The sequence below is a fragment of the Erinaceus europaeus genome, chromosome 3, assembly GCF_950295315.1.
Source record: "Erinaceus europaeus chromosome 3, mEriEur2.1, whole genome shotgun sequence".
Taxonomy (NCBI): domain Eukaryota; kingdom Metazoa; phylum Chordata; class Mammalia; order Eulipotyphla; family Erinaceidae; genus Erinaceus; species Erinaceus europaeus.
In genome coordinates this window covers 175,927,749-175,954,302 of record NC_080164.1, presented here as the reverse complement: position 1 = coordinate 175,954,302, position 26,554 = coordinate 175,927,749, and positions in this window count along the sequence as shown.

Genomic DNA, 26,554 nt, shown 5'->3' with positions numbered 1-26,554 from the left:
TTTTGCTGGAGTTTCACAAAAATATTATATGGGAAGACAGTGTCAGGGTTGAGAATAGGGTTAGAAAGTTGGGTTAAAGCAGAGAATATCTCCCAATCTTGAGGAAAATCTATGAATAAAATTAACTGTTTGCCCCATCCACCTGACCCAGGGCCAATATCTATTCCTATTTAGCACAAGAGCCTGTGTAACCTCTGAGTCCCTGTCAGATTGAGTTTAGAGTTCATGGTCACAGCTGGGAACATTCTAAGTTGCACTCATTTCAGGACTAGCCTTTCTTGGGTGGCAGGATAGGATGACCGACTTTCACTTTGGAGAATGGGGCAGTCCTTACCATTGCTACTTTATAAGGAGGACAAGCTCCTGGAGTGACAAATGAGGGGGCTTATGCTGAAATTCCAGATGGAAGGGGCCAGTGATGATGGAGTGAGAAGTCTATTAGAGGTCTAGGCCCATTATATCTGTGTAAGAATCCAAGGACTCCCTAACTTGGACCCCAGATGATGGGGTAGTCTGGTACTGATCAAAAAGACCACAATTAAATGAGCCAGTCTCTTGCCCTTATCCAGGGTTTGTAGTCCTTTCCTTATCTAAGGCACTCAGACTTTCTTCCACTTGTTAAAGAGTTGAGTGGCATTTGTTGCATCCAATCAGTATTGGGCTTATGGGGTCTGCCTACTTTGGGTCTTTCTACTAGATAGACAAGTTTATTTGGTCTTAGTCTGATAGGTTAGAGAATTTATGATGCTTCCTTTAGGCCCTTGTACTAGGATCCCAGGCTTATTAGGTAAGTCTACTCACAAAGTACTACGAAGCACTTTTACTCAAATAGATATTTTAAACTACAGTTCTACTTTCTATGGTAAGTTAGAATTCCTAATAAGCACTCCACTTCAGTTTTTTCCTTAACAGTAAAGCTATTTAGATTACAGTTCTTTCCCTTCCCCCACTAATAGATATAAATAAAATGCCTTCCTTAACATTAATATACAATAATCAATGTATACTTCAGTTTCTATCTTAACAATAGTAAATGCAAGCTAGATCTTTGGTTTTTTATTTTTTATTGGGGAATTAATGTTTAACATTTGACAGTAAATACAATAGTTTGTACATGCATAACATTTCCCACTTTTTCCATATAACAACACAACCCCACTAGGCCCTCTGTCATCCTTTTTGGACCTGTATTCTCCTCCACACATACCCACCCCAGAGTTTTTACTTTTGTGAAATATGCCAATTCCAGTTCAGGTTCTACGTATGTTTTCTCTTCTAATCTTGTTTTTCAAATTCTGTCTGAGAGTGAAATCATCCCATATTCATCCGTATGTTTCTGACTTATTTCACTTACCATGAATTTTTCAAGGTCCATTCAAGATCAGCAGAAAACGGTGAAGTCACCATTTTTAATAGCTGAGTAGTATTCCATTGTGTATATATACCAAAACTTGTTCAACCACTCATATGTTGTTGGACACCTGGGTTGCTTCCAGGTTTTGGATGTTACAAATTGTGCTGCTATGAACATAGGTATACACAAAAATTTTAGATGGGTGTTTTGGGTTCCTTAGGATATATCCCGAGGAGAGGAATTGCAGGATCATAGGGTAGGTCCATTTCTAACCTTTTGGAGTTCTCCAAACTGTTCTCCACAGAGATTGTACCAATTTATATTCCCACCAGCAGTGTAGGAGGGTTCCTTTGGCCCCACAACCTCTCCAGCATTTGCTGCTGTTACCTTTTCTGATGTATGACATTCTCACAGGAGTGAAGTGGTATCTCATTGTTGTCTTTATTTGCATTTCTCTGACAATAAAAAACTTGGAGCATTTTTTTTTCATGTGTTTCTCAGCCTTTTGGATCTCTTCTGTGGTGAATATTCTGTCCATATCCTCTCCCCATTTTTGGATGGGGTTATTTGTTTTCTTGTTGTTGAGTTTGGCAAGCTCTTTATATATTTTGGTTATTAGCCTCTTGTCTGATGTATGGCATGTAAAGATCTTCTCCCATTCTGTGAGGGGTCTCTTGGTTTGGGTATTGGTTTCTTTTGCTGTGCAGAAGCTTTTTAATGTGATGTAGTCCCAAAGGTTTATGCTTGCCTTAGTCTTCTTTGTAATTAGATTTGTTTCATTGAAGATGTCTTTCAAGTTTATGGGGAAAAGAGTTCTGCCAATATTTTCCTCTAAGTATCTGATAGTTTCTGGTGTAAAATCCAAGTCTTTGATCCACTTGTAATTCACTTTTGTAGTTGGTGAAATATAGTGGTTCAGTTTCATTCTTCAGCATGTTTCAACCCATTTTTTCCAAGACCATTTGTTGAAGAGACTCTGCTTTCCCCATTTAATAGTCTGGGCACCTTTGTCAAAGATTAGATGTCCATAGGTGTGGGGGCTTACTTCTGGGCTCTCAATTCTATTCCACTGGTCAGTGTGTTGATTCATATTCCAGTACCAAGCAGTTTTGATGACAGTGGTTTATAAAATACAATTTGAGATCTCAGAGTGTGATGCCTCCAGTTCTGTTCTTTGTTCTCAATATTGTTTTGGCAATTCTAGGTCTTTTCTAGTTCCAGAGAAACATTTGTAGCATTTGTTCTATTCTCCTAAGAAATGTAGTTGGGATCTTCATGGGGATAGCATTAAATTTGTATATGGTTCTGGGTAGCATATTCATGTTGATGATGTTAATTCTTCCAACCCATGAACATGGAATATCTTTCTACTTCTTTGTGTCTTCTCTAATTTCCTTGAGTAGTGACTCATAATTTTCAGTATACAAGTCTTTCACTTCTTTGGTTAGGTTTCTTCCTAGATATATCATTGTTTTTGTTACTATAGTAAAAGGAATTGATTTCTGGATTTCAACTTCTTCAATCTTAGAGTCTGCATAGAGGAATGCCACTGACTTTTGAATGTTAACTTTGTAGCCTGACACCTTACTGTATTGCCTGATGATTTCCAAAAGCTTCTTGCTGGATTCTTTAGGTTTTTCTAAGTATACTATCATGTCATCTGCAAATAGGGAGAGTTTGACTTCTTCTCTTCCAATCTGTATCCCTTTGATTCCTTGCTCCTGCCTGATTGCTATGGCAAGAACTTCCAACACTATGTTGAATAGTAATGGTGATAGTGGGCAGCCCTGTCTAATACCTGATCTGAGGGGAAATGCTTCTAGCTTTTCACCATTGAGTATGATGTTGGCTGTAGGTTTGCTATATATAGACTCCACTATCTTCAGGAATTTTCCATCTATTCCCATTTTGTGTAGTGTTTTGTTCATAAAGGGATATTGTATTTTGTCAAAGGCTTTCTGTGTTTCTATTGATTTGAACATGTAGTTTTTGGTCTTGCTTCTATTGATTTGGTGGATCATGTTGATTGATTTACATATATTAAACCAACCTTGCATGCCTGGGATAAACCCCATTTGGTCATGATGAACAATCTTTTTAATATACTGCTGTATCCAGTTTGTTAGAATTTTGTTCAATATTTTAGCATCTATGTTCATCAGATATATTGGTCTGCAGTTTTCTTTTTTATTTGTGGCCTTATCTGCTTTTGCTTTCAAAATGATGTTGGCTTCATAGAAGCTGGCAGGGAGTATTCCAGTGTCATCAATCTTCTGGAAGACTTTTAAAAGTAGAGGTATTAGTTCTTCTTTGAAGGTTTTGTAGAATTCATTTGTAAAACCATCTGATCCAGGACTTTTATTTATGGGAAGGTTTTTAATAGCTGTTACAATTCCATTAGCTGTGATGGGCCTGTTCATGTTATCTACTTCCTCTTTATTTGATTTTAGAAGTTCATAGGTATCTAGGAAACTGTCTATTTCTTCCAGGTTCTCTAGCTTGGTGGCATATAGTTGTTCATAGAACTCTCAAATGACATGTTGAATTTCTGTGGTTTCTGTTGTAATATCTCCTCTTACATTTATGATCTGATTAGTTTGGGTCTTCTCCTTTTTTATTTTGTGAGTCTGGCTAAAGGTTTGTCAATTTTGTTCACTCTTTCAAAGAACCAACATTTACTTTCATTGATCTTTTTTTATGGTTTTCTTATTTTCAATGTTATTGATTTCAGCCCTAATTTTAGTTATTTCTGTCCTTCTGGTTGCTTTAGGGTTCCTTTGTTCTTCTTCTTCTAGGTCTTTAAGATCTTCAATCAGGTTGTTTATTTTGTGCTTTTTCTTGTTTCTGAATGTGTGCTTGTATGGCTATGAACTTCCCTCTCAGTACTGCATTAGTTGTGTCCCAAATATTTTGATAGCTTGTGTCTTCATTTTCATTGAACTCTTGAAACCTTTTGATTTCTTCCTTGATTTCCTTTTTGACCAAGTACTTGTTAAGGAGTGTACTGTTAAGCTTCCACATCTTGGGACTTTTACTAGTCTTTTGGTGACTATTAAGTGTTATTTAAATTCCACTGTGGTCTGAGAAGATGCTTGGGATGATTTCAATGCTCTTGAATTTGCTGATGTTGTCTTTGTAGCCTAACATATGGTCTGTCCTTGAGAATGACCCATGTGGACTTGAGTAAAATGTGTATTCCAGTTGCTTGAGGTGAATGACTCTGAAAATGCCCAATAGTTCTAGTTTATCTGTCTCCTCATTTAGCTCCCTCATTTTTTAATTGATTTTCTGCCTTTTATCTGTCAAGTTGAGAGAGTGGGGTGTTGAAGTTCCCTACTATGACTGTGTTGTTCTTAATATATTTCTGTAGTTTTTTCAGTAGATGTTTGATGTATCTAGATGGCTTCTCATTGGGTGCATAGTTGTTAACAATTGTTAAGTCCTCTTGATTGACTGATCCTCTGAGCATGAAGTATTGTCTATCCCTATCTTTTTTAATTTTGCTTAATTTAAAGTATGCCTTGTCAGATAGGAGAATAGCTTTTCCTCCTCTCCCCCTTTTTTTCTTGGGCCATTGGCTTGTGATAGTTTTCCATCCTTTCACTTTAAGTCTGTGTTTGTCTTGTTAGGTTAGGTGGGTTTCCTGTAGACAGCATATTGTTGGGTTGTGTTTTCTGATACATCATTCTACTCTGTGCCTTTTAATAGGTGAATTCAGGCCATTGACATTTTCTGACATCAAAGATTGAAGATATTTTAATGCCATTCTTGTAGATTTTTAAAGTGGTCTGATGGATGGCATAGTCATGGTGGTCTGACCATTTATAGGAGAACTTTCAGAACTTCCTTCACGGCAGGCTTGGTGATAGTTGATTCTTTCAACTATTGCTTGTCTGAGAAGGTTCTTATGCCTCCATCAAATCTGAATGACATTCTAGCAGGACACAGTAGTCTTGGTTAAAAGTCTTTCTCATTGAACACTCGATAGATATCTTGCCATTCTCTTCTGGCCTGTAGTGTTTGTGTGGAGAAGTCTGCTGCTAATCTTAAGGGTTTTCCTCTGTGGGTGACTCTTTGTTTTTATATTGCAACCTTTAGGTTCCTTTCTTTATCCTTATTCCTTTCCATTCTCAATATGTGTCTTGGTGTCTTTAAGTCTGGTTAATTCTGTTTGGGACCCTCTGGGCTTTGTGAACCTTTATGTCTTTGATGTTGTCTAGATTAGAGAAGTTCTCAGCTATTATGTCCTGAAGAATGCCTTATTCCCCTTCCTCTCTTTCTTCCTTTGGCAATCCAATAATGCATATATTATTTCTTTTGAAGTCATCCCATAGGTCTCTGTTATTGTTTTCAGTACCTCTTTTTGAGATCTCTTACTTCTTTTTAGTTGTCTCTAATTCATCCTCGATGTTGCTTATTCTGTCTTCAGCCTCATTGATTCTATTCTCTCTCCCCTGTACTGTTTTCTGGAGTTCATCTATTTTTTACCCTTTTGTGATACTGTTTTAACTTGTTCAGCTAGTTCTTAGATAAGCTATTTCAGCTTTCAGCTCTCTAATAACCTTGAGATAACTAGTGTTTTCTTCCAGAGTCTCATTTGTTGTTTCTGCATTTCTGATGACAATTCTTTCAAACTCTTTACTCACTCCTGTTATTATTTCCTTAACTAGCATTTGGATGTTGACTTCATTATTTTGTGCTTCAGTCTTTGGGGTGCTTTTCGCTGGACTCTTGTCCTGGTTCATTTCTCCAATATTTCTTCTTGTTGGTTTAACCATCTTATATAGTATTATGAGGTCCCTCTCTCAGTATCACTCTTGCCTTGTGTCTAAGTAAGGTACTTAAAGGGTTCACAGTTGTGGAAATTGACAGTTGTTCCAATATTATTTTCATCCCTGAGTTGGAGCTCAATGGCTTAAAAGCCTCATTTGTTCTTTTTCTTCCTGTAGGCTATGGAATCCTGAGGGCTTTTAAACTATAAGTAGGCTTTTTATCTTAATCACTGACTCTTGACCAAGAGATAAGGCAGGTGGGGCAGAGATAATACAGTGGTTATGCAACAAGACTCTGACCACCCCACTGCTAGGCCACCGAGGTTTAGATCTTCTCCTGAGTTTCCTGGTCAGTTCTCTATCTCCTGGTGTCAGCACAGGACCTCCCTGCTGCTGCTCCAGATTCTGAGGTTAGTAGCAATGGAGACTCACAGTTGCATTTGTTGAGTCTTAAGGGAGTCCTCTCCTCCCTTCAGCCATGTTTTTGTTGGTGAAACAAAGGAAGTGGTTTCTCAACTGGTAAACTGCTGGACTGTTATCAGCCACTTAATCTCTCCCTAGGCTCCTCTCTACAGGAGCCACACGTATTTGTACTACCAGTGATTTGGTGGGTTCCTGAAGTTGTTCTAGTCCTGTCTTGTTGCAGTCACAAACGATCTCCTTTGATATTCCTAGTTGACCTGGGAGAGGAGAGGAGAGGAGAGGAGAGGAGAGGAGAGGAGAGGAGAGAGGGGAGGGGAGGGGAGGGGAAGGGAGGGGAGGGGAGGGGAGGAGAGAAACATAGCTGCTGCTGCTCCATAGCCCCACCTTCAGAAGTCTCTCCTGAGTCCTTTATAAGCAGAATTCCTATTATTATTATTATTATTATTATTATTATTATTATTATTACCACCAGGGTTATCACTAGAGTTCTGTACCTACACCATAAATCCACTGCTCCCCAATGGCCATTTTCCCCCTTTACTTGATAAGACAGGGAGAAATTGAGTAGAGAGGGGGAGATATAGAGGGAGACAAAGAAACACCTGCAATATTTATTTCATAGCTCATAAAGCTCTCCCTCTTGCAGGTAAGAAGCAGGGACTCAAATCCAGGACTTTGCCCATAATAACTTGTGAGCTCAACCAGGTGTGCCACCATCTGGCTCCACCAACTAGAATTTTTTTTAATTTCTTTATTGGGGTATTAATATTTTATATCCAACAGTAAAGACAATAATTTGTACATGTGTAACATTTCTCAGTTTTCCACATACAACTAGAAATTTTTATAAGCTTTAATTTTTTTATTTATTGGATAGAAAGAGGCAAAAATCAAGTGGGGAGGAGGGGATACAGAGGAAGAGAGACAGAGAGACACCTGCAGCCCTGCTTCATCACCCATAAAGCATTCCTCCTGCAGGTGTGGGGGGTGTCGAACCCAGGTCCTTGAACATTGTAATACATGAGCTCAACCAGGTGTGCCACCACCTCCCCGGCCCCTACAACTGGAATTTTTAAACAATTTTTATCTCCACTTACTCAGTTATAAGACCACAGCACTGAACTTCCTTCAGTGTGGTGGAGGCCCAGGTTGTGTACATGACAAAGCTGCACACTATTCAAGTGAGTTATTTTTCCACCACTGCAAGAATTCTTTATGACCTTATTTAATAAAACAAAATTGGGTAGTCTCACATAGGCCCACTATTTATTTTTCAGAAATATTACTGTTATACGAAAAGCAAGAATCATAGCCCTGTAGGAAGTTTAGATCATTAAACATGGTACCTGACCAAACTCGTCAAGAATAATTGTAGGGAGTCGGGCAGCAGCACAGCGGGTTAAGTGCACATGGCACCAAACTCAACGACTGGCATGAGGATCCTGGTTCGAACCCCGCCTCCCCATCCACAGTAAAGTCATTTCATAGGCTGTGAAGCAGGACTGCAGGTGTCTATCTTTCTCTCCCCCTCTCTGTCTTCCCCTCCTCTCTCCATTTCTCTCTGTCCTAACAATGATGACATCAATAACAATGATAACTACAAAAACAATAAAAAGGGGGCAAGAAAAATAAATAATGTAAAAAACAATAATTGTAGATGCATATTTTTAAATGTTTACACATATCTCAGTGATTTAAAGGCCCTACTAGAATAATATAGTGTACATATGTTCCAAACAATTGCAGAGAAAAAGAAATGTGGTAAAAACATTACAAATTCAACAAAAAGAAGAGAGAAAAAGGAAGCGAGGAAAACAAAAAGGGAGAATTGGTCCCAATGTACCATTCATCACAGTAAGTACATCTAGGTTGTATTCACTGTGCAGACACTCCCAGTTGGATCCTGAAAACCAAACCCATAAATGAAAACTGTCCATTTGCTATTTGTGGGACTCACATTGAAGTAAAACTTTGGAAGTTTTAAAAATAAAACAATAGAGAAAGGTAAATCAGGAGAAGACTGGAGCTGCTCTTCTGGAATCTATGCCCAACAGCTACAGTCCTTGCTCTGTCCACTTAGGAGACAGTCATGTTGGTATTAGTCTGACTGACAGATGACAGTGTGGACATTGTAGGAACAAGATCTGAAAAATGTTTCTGCTACTGGAACAACATGGAGTTTTGGACAGGGAGGAGGAAGTGAGAATGCAAATAAAGGGGCTGGGTGGCTGCACAACTGGTTAAGTGCACATAGTACAAAGCACATGGATTCTGGTTTTAGCCACCGGCTCCCCATCTGGGGGGAAGTTGCTTCACAATCGGTAAAGCAGGTCTGCAGGTGTCTTTTTCTATCTTCCTCTCCCATCTCAATTTCCCTCTGTTCTATCAAAAAAAAAAAAAAAAAGGCCACAGAAGCAAATAAGCTGTTGAAAGACTCAAAATTGTTGGGTCTTGCAACTAAGATCATTGAGTAGGTCTTCACATTGATTCCTCAAATGAGAGCAAGACAGTGCACATCAAACATGGTTTCAGACACATCACCAGGTTCCAAGTGAATCATCAAGCAATGGCCAGAGTCATTGGGAGGCAGGAAGCAGACACATGAGGCTCTCAACAGGAGCCCCTCTCTCCTGAGCTGTGAACCCAAGATGCTCTAATTCCCTCACCCCAAAATTCCTCATCATGGGGAGACTGAACCTAGCTGTCAGATCTTATGTGAATCTCAAGTGGATATAGAGAAAAATATGACACCAGCTATTAAACAACTACACACACTCCAAGAGAACCCAGGATAGGAGACCTGCTCAGAGCAGCCCGGGAGCCGGCACAATAGCTACAGAGCTGAATTTACAAGCATGAGGTCCCCAGTCCCGTTCCTGGCATTACAAGTGCCACGGCTACACCATGATACTCTCACCCATTGGGGGAACAAATGTTCAAAAGAAGCCTTTGGTGTTTTTAGTAAAAGAATCCATCCCCGTGCAGAAGAAGTATTTCCACCATATCAATTCTTCCTGCATTTTGCGAACACGTGGTCTTCCGTGATGGGAGCCAACAGCTAAAACACAATAATGAGAAATCAAAATGGCTTTGTAGATGCAAGTTTTTAACAAGATCTATATTTTCAAATGGCTTAGATTGTCTTGCTGAAATCAATATACTGCATTTACAGAGACACTTTAGGAGAAGGAAAAAAAGAAAGAAAGAGGGAAAGAAAAGTGTTTTTTTTTGGGGGGGGGAGGGGTTGAAGGATCAATCATAAATGACCCAGGCCCTGAGCATATCCAGGGTAACTCTTGGGAGCTGGAAGAATCTTGCTGAATAGTCACAAAGCCCAAGTCTGGAGCATCCCTCAAGACCCAACCCTTTGCCAGCTTTCATGATAGGGTGGGGTAGTCTTTAAGAACACACCTGTGCAGGTCAGGCCATGGTGCACCCAGCAGAATGCACACATTAACATGCATAAGGGCCCCGGTTAGAGCCCCTGCTCTCCACCTGCAGGGGAAGAAGCGTCAAAAGCAGTAAAGCAGATCTACAGGTGTCACTCTTTCTCTCTCCCTCTCCTCTCAATATTATCTCTGTCCTAGCTAAGAAAATGGAAAGAAAAGGGAAAAGTGGTCATCCGGATCAGTGGATTCATCATGCAGGAATAAACCCCAGAACCAACCCTGATAGAAAAAAAAAAAAAAACTGGAGGCCAGGTGGTGGCGCACCTGGTTGAACGCACATGTTTCAGTGCAAAAGGACCCCGGTTGGAGCCCCTGGTCCCCACCTGCAGGGGGAAAGCTTCATGAGTGGTGAAGCAGGGCTGCAGGTGTCTCTCTGTCTCTCTCCCTCTCTATCTACCCCTCCCCTCTCAATTTCTGGCTGTCTCTATCCAATAAATAAATAAAGAGAATATAAACAATTTTAAAAATGAAAATATTTTTTAAAAAGAAAAAAAAAAACACCTTTTCATGTTAAAAAAAAAAAAGACCTACCAGGAGAAGGCTGAATGACATGTGGTCTCACTTGTAGGTGGCACTTAAGAAACAAGGAGGGAAAATTGAACTATAGGCTGAAACTTGAACTAGATGTTGTCTGTTGCCTCAAGGACCAAGAATGTGGGGTGAGGGGAGGGCATAAAAGGGGCTAACTATACCACTAGGAAAAGATAGAAACAGGCTGGAGTATAGATCAGCTGGCCCATGTCCACGTACAGCAGAGAAACTATTACAGTAGTCAGATCTTCCACTAACTGTACCCCATAAAGAATTTTGGTCTGATCTGGGGTCCATATTCAGCTTAGGAGCCCATGTGACCTGTATCCCTGTAGATCTGAGCTCACATTCTGTGGTCATCAGTAGGAACATACCAAGCTGCCTCAATATCAGGACCCATCTTCCTCAGGTGTAGCATAGAATATGTTGTCCAGTCTCCCTTCAGAGGATGGAACATTCTCCACCATTGTTGATCTAAGTTGAGGGCAAGGTCCTATGGGGGCCCACAAAGGGGTCTATTGTGTTGTTCCTGATAGAGATGACCAGTAACAATGGAGAGAGGGATTTATTCGAGATCTAGACCCATCATGTCTGTTTGGGAATCTCAGGACTCCCCAACTAGGGACCCAGCTGAAGGGGTGACCAGATAGTGACTGAAGAGTCATCATTAAAGTATGCCAGTCTCTTGCCCTTACTCAACTTTTGCAGTCCTTGTTTTGATAAGGATAGCTTGGGAGTGAGTGAGGGAAGTATAAAAGGAAATAGGTGCGGAGGGTATCTAAGTCTAAGTGGACGCTATTTCATTATGAACTTCATACCGACTCGCTGCAGACTATTGTGTACTTTTTCTTTCAGGTATATATTTTGCCGTAATTTATGGATATATGTGAACATATGCCCTATCTCATGGGACCTGGTCTATATCTAGGTTTTAGGACTTTGTTGGGAGGTGAACCCCCTGGAATGGAATTAGAGAATTCTGTGAAAGGAAAGGTCTCACCTGAGTAATGAGGCTGAAGGGTTGACATTCCATGTCTGACATCTCTGGACACAGTCTGAAGTGAAGCATGCTGAGGTGGCATTCGTTGCACTGATTAGCTTGGGATCAGCAGATATGATATTCTAACAGCTTGTGATTTCTGTGACTGGCTTGAAGAATGAATGACTTTTGTATGTTGGGGTTTAACTGCTTATTTACATAATTGAGAGCCAATTAAATCCTAGCAAATTTAGGAAAGAAAACAGAGAGAGGAGAAAGAAAGAAAGAAGAGAGAGAGAGAGAGAGAGAGAGAGAGAGAGAGAAAGAAAGAAAGAAAGGAAGGAAGGAAGAAAGGAAGGAAAGAGAGGTAGGAGGAAGGAAGGAAGGAAGGAAGGAAGGAAGGAAGGAAGGAAGGAAGGAAGGAAGGAAGGAAGGGGAACTGAGAGGGCACTGAGGGACGCAGTGCATCATGGTACCAGAGGCCCCAAGCTGGTGGTGAGCTTGCAGTGAAGACGCCTATCACAAGGATGAGAAATTGTACTCCTGTGATGACTATCTTGTAAATCATCCTTTCCCTAATAAAAGATAATTTTGAAAAAGTTGAAATCATGCCAATTAAGCTAAGCCAGAGCAGCTGCACAAAGAAAAACAAAGTACAGGTGCACCTAATGTATATGATAGGAACTGTTTTCATTCAGTTTAAAGGCTTATTTTTAAGCAAAAAAAAAAAAAAAGCACATACTTTCTAGGCATATCCCACATCCCACGGAAATGATTTTCTGATCCCATTTCATCATGGCTTAGCTATGTGATCTGGAGCAGGTTACACATCCCCTTTAAGTCATAAATTCCTAATTTGTGGAATGAAATCATAATCAGTTATGATTACTATTTATATATATATTACATTATATTATATATGCATAGATTATATTTTTATATTTAATATATTTAAATATATTAAATATATATGAGGGCTGGGGAGACAGCATAATGATTCTGCGAAAGACTTTCAGGCCTGAGGCTCTGATGTCCCAGGTTCAGTCCTCAGTACCACCATCAACCAGAGCTGAGTAGTGCTTTGGAGTCTGTGTGTGTGTGTGTGTGTGTGTGTGTGTGTGTGTGTGTGTGTGTGTGTGGTGTCTTATTACAACAAAATAAATAAAATATATTAAATAAAATAATACATATGTTCATGGCCTGCCTATGTGAAGCCTTAGTAGCAAGAAAAATAAATAAAATTAATTTTTCTTCTACAAGTAAAACCTTTTTTTGTTAATTGAGTGGATTAATGGTTTTCAGCAAATATGATTGTTGGTACATGTCTAAAAATTCTCAGTTTTCTGCAAAACATTCTCACCCCCAGCCTAGGTCCTCCTCCAACATCCTGCACCAGGACCTGAAAGTCCTTTGACTTTGATTCGGTACACCAAACCCAGTCCAAGTTCTCCCTGGTGTTTCCATTTCTGTTGTTATTTCTCAACTTCTGTTCATGTGTGAAATCATCCCATATTCATCCTTCTTTTTCTGGCTTAGTTCACTGAACATGATTTTATTTATTTATTTATTTATTTTTACTTATTAATGAGGACCAGAGCGTCACTCTGGCATATGCAATGCCAAGAATGGAACTCAGGATCTCAATCTTGCAAGTCCTATGCTCTTCCACTGCACAACTTCCCCAGCTGTCTGCAAGACAACATTTATCTCCTCGTCCTGAATTGGGACACATCCACCTTCCTGAAAAACAGTGTCTCCTACTCCTTACAGCAACAGGAGCCTTCGCTCGTCACTCATACTCAACAGTCACTGTTCAACCATCAGTAGGGCTCCTCACCACTCATGGAATTACTCATTCTTTCTTAGGTTTCCTGCCAGGTGACAACAGCCCACAACTGGGACAATGGGATGTCCTGTCTGGAGCTAAGACCCAGCCAGCATGCACACAGGAGCACACAGAACAGCTTCTCACAGCAGGCGAGTACCACTGATACCATAACACACACCCAGAATTTTAAAACCCACCTTACATTTTTATCTTAGGGTTTAGCACATAGTAGGTGCAGGTTAGGGTAAAAATGTGGATTCCAGGGCCCAGGAAGTGGTACACCTGGTTAAGCACACATGCTACAGTGTGCGAGGACCCGGGTTCAAGCCTCTGGTCTCCTCCCCTCTCAATTCCTTTCTTTCTCTATCCAATAATAAAAAAAAATAAAGGAAACTTATAGTAATTAAAAAATAAAAACTTCACACTGGCTTTGTCTGGGATTTAAACAAATGGGAAGTTTATTACATCATAGATAATTTAGGTACATAAAAACCATGGCAGTAAAATAGGCCAAGGGGCAAAGATTGGCTGGTCGTAATAGTGGGAGCCATGAGTCTTTAAGCTAGTTACCAGCACTTAGCTACATGTGTTCAGGTCCCAGGGGATGCCGCATGGCAGTTCCACAAAGGAGAGCAGATGAAAAGCAGCAGGAACAGAGAGCGATTTTCACTAGAGACTTGCTTAAATAAACATCCTATATACCCATAATTCCTTGTGAGTTTGCATAAATCCACTATATACTCGTCAGGCTGATGTAGTCATATGGTAATTACTTTCATATCCCAACAAAAATTAAACTTCCTTGAACAATAAAGAAATGAGAGAGAGAGAAAGAGAGGGAAAGAGGGCGAGAGCAAGAGAGAGAGAGAGAGAGAAAGTAAGGGAGAGAGGGAAGGAGGGAGGGAAGAAGGAAGGGAGAAAGTTGGGTCCCAAAAACCCATAGGTTGAAGTCCTGAACCCCTAGTACCTTAGGATAAGACTTTATTAGGAGGTGCTTAAGTTAAAATGAAGCCACTGCAATGGGGTCTAATCCAATAGGGCCAGTATTCTTATCAAAAGGGGTATTTGGACATAAGAGAAATAAAATACCAGAGGTGGTTGTGTGTTGGGACTATGTGTAAGCCTGATAGAGCTTAGGGAAAACTACCCCCATCCTTGGATGGAGGTCTGAGAAGATAACCTCTTGGTGAGTCTCTCTCAACTGAGGTAAGCAAAAGGGGGGAAACTCAGACTTAGTTCTTTCTTTCTTGACTCTCAGGCCCACAGATACCCCAGTACTTCCCTCCATTAACTGCAGGCAACATGGCCGCCTACTTTAAGATTCACTTACTCAAAGTCACCTTCTGATCACAGAAGAACACACCTTATCACACACTCCATCATACACCTCAGACCCAAGACAAGAGAAATTCCAAACTCTATGGCCTTTTGATATCCATCTTCTCTCTGTCTCACCCTACAGGTTTAACCCCTATGCTTCTCTCAAATACCTTTGGATAATTAAGTTGCTTGCGTCATGGAGAATTAACTGTCTTGTATCTCATCAATTCCTGTCATACCAGCCCCCTACCATAAGGGCAAGCTGATCTTTAAGAAACCTGTAATTTCTGACATATTTCAATAATTCCCTTTGTTTGGTTTTCTACTTAATTCATGTCCACCTGCTAATAAATGAGTTCTGAGCACGCTGAAGGGCTCCCCGGTGTCATTACTCTAGAAAGAACTGGTCCGTTACCTTTCCCCTGGAGATCACCCCACCAGAGACCCAACAGTTGTGTGAAGTCACAAAAAGAAAACCAAGCTACTCCAGAAGAAACCAAGGCTGCCAATGCTTTGCTCTTGAACTTCTAGCCTCAAGGAACACCAGAATATGAATTTCTATTGTTTGCATTATCTCATCGGCGATGTTTTGTTATGGCAGCCTCAGCAAACATCCATGATGTTTAATAAATATTTGTTGATGAATATATTAGGTCAGTGAGGCCTTGGGAAGGGAAAGGAAAAAAAACTGATTATTTTGCATGTTCTTCAACAAGCATTTACTAACTGCCACCATATGGCACAGCCTAAGAAGTTGCTGCCAGGCAAGCATGAATAAAACAGGGTCCCCAGGACCTCTCCACCCTGACAGCAAGTGCCTAAAAGGAAGACAGGGCTCAGAGACCCAGAGCAGGAGGGAGAGGCTGGCTAAGGGGGGGTTCAGTGATGCAAAGCTGCCCTGTAGTGGCCTGTGTCCCTGCAGGGACATAATGCTGGACCCAGGTGACACATTGTCTCTGAGGACAGGTGTGTGGACCCCAGACACAGGGACATAAGGGACAAATAAAATTCAGTCTTGTTTTCTCTTCTCTCTTTTGGGATCCCTCTGTCCTTGGACTCCCAGTGACCAGGTGTAGTGGGGATAATAAAAAGCTGTTTAGTGTTCTGGGTCATTTTAAGCTATAAATGGGGGGGGGGGGTCAGGCAGTGACACACCCAGTCGAGTGCACATAGTATAAAACACAAGGACCCAAGCAAGGATCTGGGTTCAAGCCCCTGGCTCCCCACCTGCAGAGAAGACTCTTCACAAGTGGCAAAGTAGGGGGAGTCAGGCAGTAGCACAGCAGGTTAAACGCAGATGGCACAAAGTGCAAGGACTGGTGTAAGGATCCCGGTTCGAGCCCCCGGCTCCCCACCTTCAGGGGAGTCACTTCACAGGCGGTGAAGCAGATCTGCAGGTGTCTGTCTTTCTCTCCCCCTCTCTGTTCTCCCCTTCTCTCTCCATTCCTCCCTGTCCTATCCAACAATGATGACATCAAGAACAACAATAATAAACAACAAAGGCAACAAAAGAGAATAAATAAATAAATATTTTTTAAAACCATAAACAAGTGGCAAAGTAGGTCTCAGGTGTCTATCTCTTCTTCTCTCTGTCTTCCAATCCTCTCTCAATTTCTTTCTCCAACAACAAAAACACCTATAACAACAATAACAACAACAACAATAACAACAACAACAATAACAACAAGGTCACCAGGAGCAGTGGATTCTCGGGCACCCCAGCAATGACCCTGGGGGTATAAAAGAAAAAGACTTAATCTTAGGGAAATGGGAGAGGGTGGACAGAGCATTGAGGTCCTGGCACCTGATGATGAGAAAGAACTGAAGTTGGAGGTGAGAGTTCTGCTGACGTCTATCACTGGAAGTTGAGAAACTATACCCCATGTGTCAACAATCGGACTGTAAACCGTTAAAAAAAAAACCATTAAATTATATATTTATATAATTTTATATATTCAAAAATATTTTTAAATGAATATTTTTCACACAATTCATATTTGTGTTCATAATCACAAGCAAGGCTTGGGGGGCGGGGGTTCTTTTAAAGCCTGAGGTTCAGTGCAAGTAGGGAGGGTGAGAGACTAAGGAGGTATGAGGGGTGACGGTAGTACATGTCACCAAGTTAGAAATATTCAAGCCCTGTTCCCAGAAACCAGAGGCAGCAGCTCAAGGCAGAAAAATGACAATAATTACATTGCTCAGAAGCTGACAGCATGCATAAATCTGGTGCATTAAGCCCTGCTCATGGATTCGATTTCCAAAATCTCATTTTGACAGCATCCTTTCTGGGAGCTAAAAAACTCTCTCTCTCTCTCTTTCTCTTCTAGTGACTTCAGGTTCATTCCATCTGTGCAAAAAGCAATTATTATTTCTTAGCTTTTGTTTGTTTGTATAGGGAAGTACCATGTCTCTTTTACCTAGTGAATTAGTAGGTATGAGGAAAGAGAAGGACAGGTGACTTGACGGGGTCATATTCTCTGCTTCAAGTGACCATTGTGGGTATGATATCTCCTTATCCTAGACAAGTCACACTTGAACCTGAGCTTATGTCATAAACCTCTGAAAACCACTGCTCAAGCAATTTCCAACTTTCTAAGCTGGCTCCCTCAGTCAAGCTGGTTTTAATATTTCATTGGGAGATCATGTGTGTGTGTGTGTGTGTGTGTGTGTGTGTGTGTGTGTATGTGTGTGTGCCTGGAAAAACACATTCAAAATCGGTCACGCTGGATGGAGGGATTGGACTGTGTCTGCAGAGAGCTCTGTTGCAAGGTGCAAATGCTGGAGAGAGAAGAAATCCTAACGTGGCATGCTTTTGAAATAGAAAGCAGATCGTGAACATTTGTTTACATGGCAAAATGTTACACTTTTCAGTGAATTTTCAAACTTCTGGAATTGACAGCAAAGCCTAGAATGTAAACTTACGTACTAGAAGAACCTCTGGTTCCAAGTGTTAAGTCTTTGCAGTAAAAGAAAAAGAAGACAAAGTGTTGGTATGCATGAGACCCCTTCTGTTTCATTTGGTTTAAATCCCCCCTGCTTAACACTATTCTATTTACATAACCACTTCATTCTATTTACATAACCACTGTTAACAAGTACCACCCTCCCTCCAGGGCATTGGTGGTTCAGTGATAGGATTCTCACCTGCTCCACCCCCTCCTTGTCACACTCTGATTTTCACCAGTCACTTTTCTCTCCACCCTCTCTATGTCACATCCTGTTTCCACCCTACTTGGCAAGTATATATAAAGACAGCATCGTGAGTTTTAGAATACCTTGAGTTTAGCTTAGCTCGTCTTAGATTGTGCTGCGTCCTGCATGAATAAAGAGATACTGCCTACAGCTCAACCATGAGTCCCTGGTCGTCTGTTACCCGCCCATGAAGCTAGCCTGGTGAAAACGACATAACCCGTCGAAAACAACAACAAAGAAAAGAGAAACAAAAAGAAAAGCAGAGTAAAGAGAAAAGGATAAGGGGGCCGGCAGTGGCGCCCCTGGTTAAGCACTCATAGTACTATGCACAAGGACCTGGGTTCTAGCCCTGCTCCCCACCTGTAGGGGGAGACTTCACCCTGGTGGCAAAAAAAAAAAAAAAGATAGATTGATGATGATAGATCATAAATAGATAGAGATAGATAGATAGATGATAGATAGATGGGAAGAAATGTATTTAAGGAGTTGACTCACATGATCATGGAGGTTGAGAACTCCCTTCACCTTCCATCAGCAAAACGGAAAGCTGGTGGTATAGTTAAAGATCTAAAAGTCAAAATGTCAATAGTAAAGACTTCTCTGGGGCCAGGTGGTGGCACACCTGGTTAAGCGCACGCATTACAGTACACAAGGACCGAGGTTCAAGCTCCTGCTCCCCACCTGTAGGGGGGACACTTCACACTGGTGGCAAAAAAAAAAAATAGATTCATGGTGATGATGGAGATAGATAGATGATAGAAAGATAGATAGATAGATAGATAGATAGATAGATAGATAGATAGATAGATAGGCAGACAGATAGATGGGAAGAAATGTATTTAAGGGGTTGACTCATATGATCATGGAGGTTGAGAAGTCCCTTCACCTACCATCAGCAAAATGAAAAGCTAGTGGTATAATTAAAGATCTGAAAGTAAAAATGCCAATAGTAAAGACTTCTCTGGAGCCAGGTGCTGGAACACCTGGTTAAGTGCACACATTACAGTGCACAAGGACCCAGGTTCAGGATGTGAGGGTGATCTGGCTGTGACATCTGTCACCCCCACTGATCGCCAGGGTTGATTCAGCTGATCTGGCTGGCTAGGCAGGTGTCCCCTTCCTCCCTCACCGTTCCATGTGCGTCCCTCCCGAAGCTGTGTGCTCCATTAAAGAGGACGGCCTTCCCCAAATAGAGATGGACCATTCTTCGGTCAAGGGTATTGGAGTAGCTACATTCCACAAGTGGTGAAGCAGGGTCCCTTGCAGGTGTCTCTCTCTGTCTCTTTTCCAACCCTATCTCCCTCCCCCTTTTGACTTCTCTCTGTGTCTATCCAATAATAAATTAAAAATAAATGAATATATATTTTTATTTAAAAAAAAAAAGACTACTCTGCACACCTGAGAATAAGAAGTGCTAAGAGCAAGATCAGGATTCTACCCCCAGAAGTTAGGCAGGAAACACATTCAAACTTCTCTCACCTTTTGGTTTGATATGTAGGGGCACTTCAAAATCCAAGCTGGCAAGCTACCATGTCCTTTCTGTAAACTGGGCCCTACCCACAGGACCTGGGAAGGGAGGTATGGAGTACAGTGTTGAAACTCAACCCATTCTAGTAAGCTCTCCCTAACTCTGGCTGTAGCTGTGCTCATAGGACTCAGGTCCTTCCATCTTTCTTTTTGTTATTATTATCTTTATTTATTTACTGGATAGAGACATGGGTGAGGGGTGCTTTCCCTAACTCTGGCTGTAGCTGTGCTCATAGGACTCAGGTCCTTCCATCTTTCTTTTTGTTATTATTGTCATTATTTATTTACTGGGTAGAGACAGCCAGAAGTTGAGAGGGAAGAGGGTGATAGAAAGGGAGAGTGACAGGGAAACCTGCAACACTGCTTCACCGCTCAGAAAGCTTTCCTTCTGCAGGTGGGGGCAGGGGGCTCGAACTTGAATCCTTGTGTATTGTAACATGTGCACTAAACCAGGTGCACCACCACCCGGCCCCAGACTTTCATGTTTCTAACATACTTCTGGGTTTCAGTCGAATCTTTGTCCAATGACCCTGGACCCTTGTTCCACCATCTCTCTGAAAAATACTGTGTCTCTTCCTGCCTCTCCCAGTCCTAATTCCTGCCAAGGGACTCTGTGGAGAGAGGCCCACTGTCTGGAAAATCTGGCCACTATATCCGTGAGTGTCTGAGAGGGTTGACCCCCGTGCCCCTTTCTCACAGAAGGGGCAGTAGGTAGGTCCCCACTCAACACCATGGCTGGTGATGGAATTTTCCGGACAGTGGGCCTCTCCTCACAGGAGCCCGTGGTCATTCATGCATAGACAAAAGGAACCCCATTTTCTCAGACAAGGCCTTTTCCTTTGAAGTGAAATTAGCCATCAAAACCAGCCAATTTTTCTATGTGGAAAGAAAGAAAGAAAGAAAGAAAGAAAGAAAGAAAGAAAGAAAGAAAGAAAGAAAGAAAGAAAGAAGTTGGACTCTTCCAAACCATATGAAAATCCAGGACTCTAATCCCAACTGAGGAAAACACCATGATCACACAGTAATTATTATCATTTACAGTTTTTTTTAACATGGAAACTACTCCTGTGTAACTGGAAGTCCTTCACAACTGCTAGCACATATGCCTAATATCAAAGACAGCAAGTGTTCTTATTGATCAACATTTTTCCAAGAAGAAAATCCACGGAGTTCTATTGGGTTTAGTGACTTTGCCTGGTTATAAAACACTCCACAGAAGAATTACACACAAAGCATATCTGATTAGGAATCGCAGACAGAGACGCTAATCAGGCAAAGAAGTCTTACAAAATGATCATATTTCCTAAGAGAGCATCCATGTGGTTTGATTTGTGAGAGTTAAACAACTGTTGCAGAGGTCTGTGCTCCTGGCTACTCAGCTGGGCCCGCCTCACTCCGCAGGAGTTCCGGGTCTCTTCTGGAAACCTCTGCACCTGAAGCAGGTGCACTTCATCAGTCCTAAAGATCCACTGTGCACATTGTGACCCAGAACATGGTGCAACCCTATAGAGTGAACACACACTCAGCCATTAACCACCTTCAGTCTCTCACCACCACCACCCCCGCCCCATCACACACACACACACACACACACACACACACACACACACACACACACACACCCCTAATACAGACTGGTACAGATGCTACATTGCCTAAACTAGAGCTAATGGGGTGGGGGGGAAGGCAAGGGGTCAAAAAGCAAAGGTGAGTTGACCAGTTGTCTCTGGGTGTCCTGATTAAGGCTTAGAGCCTAACTCTGGAACCAATGGAGGGGAGGGGAGAAAGAGAGACGGCAGGGAGGAAGAATAGAAGAGAAGAAGGGAGGAAAGAAGGAAGGAAGGAAGGAAGGAAGGAAGGAAGGAAGGAAGGAAGGAAGGAAGGAAGAAAGGGAGGGAGGGAGGAAGGAAGGGAGGGAGGGAGGAAGGGAGGGAAGATGGGAGGAAGGGAGGGAAGATGGGAGGAAGGGAGGGAAGATAGGAGGAAGGGAGGGAAGATGGGAGGAAGGGAGGAGAGATGGGAGGAAGGGAAGGAAGGAGGGAGGGAGGGGATAAAGGAAGGAGAAGGTGTGGGAAAGGAGGAAAGCTAGGAAGAAGATAAGCAGGGCCAGGTGGTATTGCACCTGGTGGAGTGCACACATTATAGTTCAAGGACCCGGGATCAAGTCCCTAGGCCCTGTTTCCTGGAGGAAGCAAAGCTACAGGACTCTCTCTCTCTTTGTCTCTCTGTCCCTCTGTCTCTCTCTGTCTCTGTCTCTCTCTCCCTCCCTCCCTCCCTACCCTCTAGATTTCTCTGTCTCTATCCAAAGATAAATAGAATATATTTTTTAAAAATAATCTATTGGGAATCGGGCACAGGTGGCGCAAAGCGCAAGGACCAGCATAAGGATCCCGGTTCTAGCCCCCGGCTCCCCACCTTCAGGTGAATCACTTCACAGGCGGTGAAGCAGGTCTGCAGGTGTCTGTCTTTCTCTCCCCCTCTCTGTCTTCCCCTCCTCTCTCCATTTCTCTCTGTCCTATACAACAACAACAATAGCTATGACAACAATAACAACTACAACAAGCACAACAACAAGGGCAACAAAATGGGAGAAATGGCCTCCCGGAGCAGCAGATTCATAGTGCAGACATCGAGCCCCAGCAATAACCCTGGAGGCAAAAAAAAAAAAAAAACTATGTTACTCCAGAAATATGGTAGCATTCTGGTGTTTCTCATATCCGGAGTCAGAGTAATTCCTTACTTAGTCTGCGGGGAGGTAGGATCACATGGCAAGGCTGCTTTGAAAGGCTTGCTTCCTGGTACAACTCCCTTTTTGTTCTCCTACTGGGGTGTCTCTGTGGTGAGAGGGAGGTGCTGTGACACTGGCCATTTGCTCTGGAGAGCTGTGCACCCAGTGGACTTGAGTGAAGGACGCATAAATTTTGATTCTAAGACACAGAGTTTGGGGGTGTTTTGTTAACACAGCTGCACTCACCCTACCCCAACCAGTGAAGAAAATAAAAGTCAAAGACAATCTTTTTAATTTTAAAGGAGAAAGTTGCACACTGGCTGAAACCTCATCGAAGCCCAATGAAGACTTGTTGAATGGTGTACAAATTAGTGACGTGTGTGTGTGTGTGTGTGTGTGTGTGTGTGTGTGTGTGTGTGATTTATTTATCTATTAAGGAAAAAGACAAACAGAGAGAGAGAGAGAGAGAATCACAGTAGCACCCTGATGCATGCAAATCTGGGGGTTAAAACCCCATGACTTGACATCTAATGCTGTAGCCTCTCAGCCTCTTTTATGATGTCTGTGATGATTCTAATCACTTTAATGAGGAAATGTTGATTTGCAACACTGGCAAAGACATGTGTCATTGTCACAGGAGTACCATTTCACATCTCCCCAAGATGGGTGTGAGGGCACCTCACCCACCACTAAATTGCCTCTCCATCCAAGAGCGGGTCCCCAACCCCTTTTTTTTTTATTTTATTATTGGATAGAGATAGAGAAATTGTGAGGGGAGAGATAGACAAGGAGAGAGACACCTCTTCACCACTTGTGAAGCTTTTCCCCTGCATGTGGGGACCGGGGGTTTGAACTCAAGTCCTTGCACACTGTAATATGTGCGCCTAACCAGGTACACCACCTCCTGCCTCCCAACCTCTTTTTTTTATTTTTTAAAAATATTTATTTATTCTCTTTTGTTGCCCTTGTTGTTTTATTGTTGTAGTTACTGATGTCATCATTGTTGGACAGGACAGAGAGAAATGGAGAAAGGAGGGGAAGACAGAGAAGGGAGAGAAAGATCGACACCCGAAGACCTGCTTCACCGCTTGTGAAGCGACTCCCCTGCAGGTGGGGAGCCGGGGGCTTGAACCATGATACCTGCGCCGGTCCTTGCCCTTTGTGCCACCTGCGCTTAACCCGCTGTGCTACCGCCCGGCTCCCCTAACCTCTTTTTAATGCTCTCCATTTCAAAATGCTCTTTTGAAATGGAGCATAGTTACTAGACCACCTTGCATCTACCCTTGTTTTGTCTCCTAAGTCTCATCTATGACTAAGAACACCTGACTTGACACCCTTTCCTTATGCTAAGTATACTCCCCACTGTTGTCAGGCTACTCTTTTCCTTGCCTCCAACTGCCTGAGCTATTCGCTGAGATGGCATATGTAAAGTGTATTTCACACTATTAGCGCACAGTGAGCATTCAGTAAAAGTCAGTGATTTGTACAATTGCATTAAGTGTTTTATCATTTCTCCCCTTATTCCGTCAGTATCCACAGTTTTAGTTGTCTATCCCTTTGTCTTGTTTTTTTTTCTATGCCCTACATAAGAATAAAATCATTCAGTGCTTATCTTTCCCCTTCTGCCTTATTTTTTAAAGGTTTTTAATATTTATTTATTTACTTATTATTGGATAAAGACATTAATTGAGAAGGGTGAGGGAGAAAGAGAGAGAGAGAGAAAAACAGAGCGACACCTACAGCCCTGCTTCACCATTCATCAAGCATTCACCCTGAAGGTGGGGAACAGAGGCTTGAACCTGGGTCCTTCTTCATTGTAATGTAGTTGCTTAACCAGTTGCACCACTACCTGGTCCCCTAGTATTCAGTTCATTATTGTTGTCTTTCTATTTGATATGACCAAAATAAATTGAGAGGGAGTGGGGGTATAGAGAAGAAAAAGAGAGAGAGAGAGAGCTGCAACACTGCTTCACCACTCATGTAACTTCCCCCCTTCAAGTGGGGTCAGGGGGATTGAACCCAGGTCCTTATGCATGCTAATATGTGGGTTCAGCCCAGTGCATCTCCACCCAGCTTTTTTTTTTTTACAAAAAGAAAAACACTGACAAAACCATAGGATAAGAAAGGTATGACTCTATACAATTCCCACCACCAGAACTCCATATCCCTTCCCCTCCCCTGATAGCTTTCCTATTCTTTAAACCTCTGGGAGTATGGGCCCAAGGTCATTGTGGGATACAGAAGGTGGAAGGTCTGGGCATTGACAGGTCGATCCATACTCCCAGCCTGCCTCTCTCTTTCCCTAGTGGGGTGGGGTTCTGGAGGAGTGGGGCTCCAGGACACATTTGTGGGGTCATCTGTCCAGGGAAGTCTGGTTGGCATCATGCTAGCAACTGGAACCTGGTGGCTGAAAAGAGAATTAACATACAAAGCCAAGCAAGTTGTTGGCTAATCATGAACCTAAAGGCTGGAATAGAGCAGACGAAGAGTTGGGTGGGGTCTCCATTCTGTAGATAGCTAGTAGGATATTTTAGATTTATTTCAAAGGGCCTGTGGCTATACTAGTTTTTTTTTTCCCTGAGCCTGAAATCTACCTGATGTGCAGGTAGATTCTAGTTATTGTCTGGGAAGATGATGTCATGGCTGTAAAATGGACCAGAAAACTGGATCTGAGAAGAGAGTAGCTCCCAAATATGGCAAGGACTGCAAAAGCTGAATAAAGGCAAGAAACTGGCATACCTTAACAATGACTCTTTAGTCACTATCAGGCCACCCCATCAGCTGGGGCCCTAATCAGGGAGTCCTGAGATTCCCAAACAGACATGATGGGCCCAGACCTCAAATAAATCCCTCTCTCTATTGTTACCGGTCATTTCTATCAGGAACAACACAACAGATCCCTTTGTGGGCCACTATAGGACCTTGCCCTCAACTTGCATCAACAATGGTAGAGAATATCCCATCCTCTGAAGGGAAGATGGACAACATTCTCTATGCTACACCTGAGGAAGATGGGTCCTCATATTGGGGCAGCTTGCAATGTTCCTACTCATGACCATAGAATGTGAGCTCAGATCTACAGAGATGCAGAGGTCACATAGGCTCCTAAGCTAAATATGGGCCCCAGATCAGATCAAATTGATAGAGTTTACAGTCAACAATATTTATATATACCTTTCATGTATTTGGGAGCTACTCTCTTCCCAGATCCAGCTTTTTTTTTTTTTAGTTTTTTAAAAATATTTATTTATTCCCTTTTGTTGCCCTTGTTGTTTTATTGTTGTAGTTATCATTGTTGTTGTCATCATTGTTGGATAGGACAGAGAGAAATGGAGACAGGAGGGGAAGACAGAGAGGGGAGGAGTGTTGTTGTGCGCAGGCTGCGGAGAAGAGAGAGCGGGGGTCTGGAGCGAAGAGGAAACACAAATCTTTATTTGCGCTGGCTCCTCAGAGTTGGGTGCTAGAGAAGCAGGTTGGGCCACGTGGAGGTAGCAAAAATGGCCACCTCACGCAGTAACCTTTCCTGCGTCTGAACACCGGAGTGAAGCGCTGGCAAGAGAACGAGGTGCGGAAGAAGAAGGGCTTTTATAGGAGCAGCTTTCGCAAGAATGGGAAGGGGAGGAGTAACCATAGCACTCCAGGATAGGATAATAACTCTCGTGAGAATGGGAGGGGGGAGGAGTAACCAAAGCACTCCAAATATCACGGGGATATAGACAATGCCCTGAGCGCACAACATGGCTGAACAGGCACTCCAAGAAGGTCCCAACTCTCGCGGGAAATTGCAATAGCCTGAGGGGACAACATGGCAGATGTGACTGCATCGGCACAATTTCCCAGCAGAGGAGAAAGATAGACACCTGCAGACCTGCTTCACCGCTTACGAAGAGACTCCCCTGTAGGTGGGGAGCCGGGGGCTCAAACTGGGATCCTTATGCAGGTCCTTGCACTTTGCGCCACCTGAGCTTAACCCGCTGCGCTACCACCCGATTCCCTTTTTTGCTTTTCTTAACCCCAATGGTCACCTCTGTGCTGCTGAAGAAAAGAAAGGGCGCTATGTTGCAAAGAGTGGTAATTATTAGATTAAAAGTCTAACTTGAGTGAAAGTCAAGAGACAGCCTTGTAGGTAGTAGGTGGACAGCACTTCAAATGCTGTTTCTTCCAATGTTTACTGTTCTAGCAGGTCAGTGCTGGTGTGCCCATAGTGAAAAAAAAAATCTACCCAGGAACTTTTATTGGGGGCTTATCAAAATGGCAGGTTTATTAGCTACAGAAAAACCACCATGGGAAAAATAGTCAGGAGAAAAAGATCAGCTAGATATGTGCCAGGAGCCATGAATCCTTAAACTTAGTTCACCGGCGTTCAGCTATACAGCACAGGTGGGTCCCTGGAGAAAGAGCATCTCACAGGTCCAGGGAGATCAGACAGGAACAGCAACAAATAAAGAAAG